The sequence below is a fragment of the Dendrobium catenatum genome, unplaced genomic scaffold (assembly GCF_001605985.2).
Source record: "Dendrobium catenatum unplaced genomic scaffold, ASM160598v2 fragScaff_scaffold_1671, whole genome shotgun sequence".
Taxonomy (NCBI): Eukaryota; Viridiplantae; Streptophyta; class Magnoliopsida; order Asparagales; family Orchidaceae; genus Dendrobium; species Dendrobium catenatum.
In genome coordinates this window covers 508,458-511,615 of record NW_021320133.1, presented here as the reverse complement: position 1 = coordinate 511,615, position 3,158 = coordinate 508,458, and the positions used below count along the sequence as shown (strand labels likewise).

Sequence of the window (3,158 nt, the reverse complement as noted above, 5' to 3'; positions counted from 1 at the left end):
TCGGATGGTCTATGTGGCGGACCGGTGGAATATCCATACTTTTTGCCAGAAATCCAATTCGGTCAAAATGACTCCATTCGAAAAAGCTTATTTCCGAGCCGGGACGAGCGTCGATGGGCAATTGGCCCATCAGCCAACCATGCGCTGTTGACCTCATTTATTCGGTTATTTCCCCGATGTCAATTCTAGCACCTAGGTCTTTCATAGCCTGAAAATAGACGTTCACCATAGGATTTCCCTTAGTGGATACCTATTGACGTAAGCAATCGACTCCGAACCTATCACTCAATAATCAGCCTCGATTTTTGATTTCGTTGATGTGATCAGCTCAATCTAATTTATTCTTCGATCAAATTGATATATTATTGGGCTCAAATTCAACCACTAATCAAATCAAAAATTAACTCAAATTGAATTCGAATTCAATAGCTCCGATTAACATTTTGACTGCACAAGGTATATGTTATAATATCTTGATACGTCGTCACAAATTATCTTAATCGGGGCACGAATCTCGGATGGCAAATCAAGTTTGGAAACTTCAAAAATTAATTTGGAGACCACCAAACTCCGATTTCAGCAAACTTACCAGTCGAACTGAGCGTCTCGGGAATACAAACCAACGACATCCAAGATCCACCCAATCCGAACCCAAATGAGTCCAAATCAAGGGCTCATCAAATCAATTGCTGATGCCTTCCCGGGCCCACGATGCGGGTTTCATCGCTTGATGAGTGGCGAGCAAACACCGCCAAGGGTTCATAGGCCATGGCCAAGAGCTAGAAAAAAAAAGAGATGGCTGGTCAAAAAAAAAGGAGCAACACAAGGAATTCCCAGGAGGTCACCCATCCCAGTACTACTCTCACCCATGCACACTTAACTGTGAAGTTCTGATGGGATTCAGAGCACTAGTGCTGGGATGGTCGCACCTGTAATAATATGGTCTCAAATTATCCTTAAGCTAACACAGTAGATAGATGATTTTGACGCATCTTCATTCTGACGGATCGTAGGGGATAAAAAATGCATTTTTTGCTATGTATGGCCGGCCGATGGGCCTATGGCAAATCTACTCTCGGTCCGGCTTGGAACAAGCTTTCTGGAAAGTGATTGTATTGCCGAATCGGAATCCTGGGCTGAAAGTTATTGATGTTCCCGCGCGGTCGCCACATAGGACCCGCCAGATGCCTTCACGGGTCCCACGATGCAGGTTTCATTGCTCGATGCATGGCGAGCCAACACCGCCAAGGGTTCGTAGGCCATGGCGAGGAGCTAGAAAAAAAAAGAGATGGTTGGTTAAAAGAAAAGGGTGCAACATGAGGACTTCCCAGAAGGTCACCCATCCCAGTACTACTCTAGCCAAAGCACGCTTAACTGCGAAGTTCTGATTTGATCCGGAGCACTAGTGCTGGTATGGTCGCACTCGTAGTAATAAGGTCTCAAATTATTCTTATGCTGACACCGTGGAGAGATGATTTTGACGCATCTTCATTCCGACGGACCGTAGGGGATCAAAAATGCTTTTTTTTGCTGTGCATGGCCGGCCGATGGGCTTATGGCACATCGACACTCGGTCCGGCTCGAAATAAGCTTTCCGAAATATGGTCATATTGCTGAATCAGAATCATGGGCTGAAATTTTTTGATGTTCCCTTGCAGTCGCCACATAGGACCCGCGGATGCCTTTACGGGTCCCACGATGCGGGTTTCATCGCTCGATGCACGGCAAGCCAACACCGCCAAGGGTTCATAGGCCGTGGCAAAGAGCTAGAATAAAAAAGAGATGGCTGGTTCAAAAAAATAGGGTGCAACACTAGGACTTCCCAGGAGGTCACCCATCCCAGTACTACTCTTGCCTAAGCACGCCTAACTACGGAGATCAGATGGCATCCGGTGCTCTAGTGCTAGTATGGTCGCACCCGTAGTAATATTGTCTCAAATTATTCTTAAGCTGACACCGTAGAGAGATTATTTTGACTCATCTTCATTTCGACAGATCGTAGGGGATCAAAAATGCATTTTTTTGGCTGCGCCTTGTGGGCCGATGGGCCTATGGTGCATCGACGCTCCGTCTGGCTCGGAAAAAGCTTTCCGGAATGGGATCATAATGCTAAATCGGTATCCTGGGCAGAAAGTTATTGATGTTCTAGCGCGGTCGCCACATAGGATCCGCCGGATGCCTTCATGGGTCCCACGATACGGGTTTCATCGCTCGATGCGCGGCGAGCCAACACCGCCACGGGTTCGTAGGCCGCGGCGAAGAGCTAGAAAAAAAAAAGAGATTACTGGTTAAAAAAAAAGGGTCCAACATGAGGTCTTCCCAGGAGGTCACCCATCCTAGTACTACTCTTACACAAGCATGCTTAACTATGGAAATCTGATGGGATCCGGTGCACTAGTGCTGGTACGATCGCACCCGTAGTAATTTGGCCTCAAATTATTCTTAAGCTGATGCCATGGAGAGATGATTTTGATGCATCTTCATTAGGAAAGATTGTAGAGGATCAAAAATGCATTTTTTTGTCTTCACATGGCCGTCTGATGGGCCTATGGCTTATCGGCGATCCGTCCGGCTCGAAAAAAACTTGCTGGAATGGGGTCATAACGCTGAATCGAAATCCTTGGCAAAAAGTTATTGATATTCCCGCACGGACTCCACTTAAGACCCGCCGGATGCCTTCACGGGTCCCAGGATGCGGGTTTCATCTCTTGATGCGCGGCGAGCCAACACTGCCAAGGGTTCGTAGGCCATGGCGAAGAGCTAGAAAAAAAAAAAAGAGTTGGCTGGTTAAAAAAAAATGGTGCAACACAAGGACTTCCCAGGAGGTCATCCATCGCTATACTACTCTCGCCCAAGCACGCTTAACTGTGGAGTTCTAATGGGATCTGAAGCACTAGTGCTGGTATGGTCATACCCGCAGTAATATTATCTCAAATTATTCTTAAGATGACGTCGTGGAGAGATGATTTTGGCGCATCTTCATTCCGACAGATCGTAGGGGATAAAAAATGCATTTTTTGGCTGTGCCTGGTGGGCTGATGGGCCTATGGCGCATCAGCGCTCCATCTGGGTCGGAATAAGCTTTCAGGAATGGGGTCATAATGCCGAATTGTAATTCTGAGGAGAAAGTTATTGATGTTCCCGCGCAGTCGCCACCT

General features: G+C 46.9%; 2 non-coding genes and 3 pseudogenes across 2 annotated transcripts; all 5 read right to left on the bottom strand.

The window, feature by feature from the left end:
- Window positions 1-812: 812 nt before the first annotated feature.
- On the bottom strand, window positions 813-931 carry LOC114581354. The gene has a single exon (XR_003703274.1). It is a non-coding gene; the product is annotated as a 5S ribosomal RNA (ribosomal RNA).
- A 375-nt stretch (window positions 932-1,306) lies between these two features.
- On the bottom strand, window positions 1,307-1,425 carry LOC114581344 (annotated as a pseudogene).
- Window positions 1,426-1,801: 376 nt separating this feature from the next.
- LOC114581353 lies at window positions 1,802-1,920 on the bottom strand. The gene has a single exon (XR_003703273.1). It is a non-coding gene; the product is annotated as a 5S ribosomal RNA (ribosomal RNA).
- Window positions 1,921-2,298: 378 nt separating this feature from the next.
- Window positions 2,299-2,417, bottom strand: LOC114581347 (annotated as a pseudogene).
- A 380-nt stretch (window positions 2,418-2,797) lies between these two features.
- Window positions 2,798-2,916, bottom strand: LOC114581349 (annotated as a pseudogene).
- Between the last annotated feature and the right edge of the window lie 242 nt (window positions 2,917-3,158).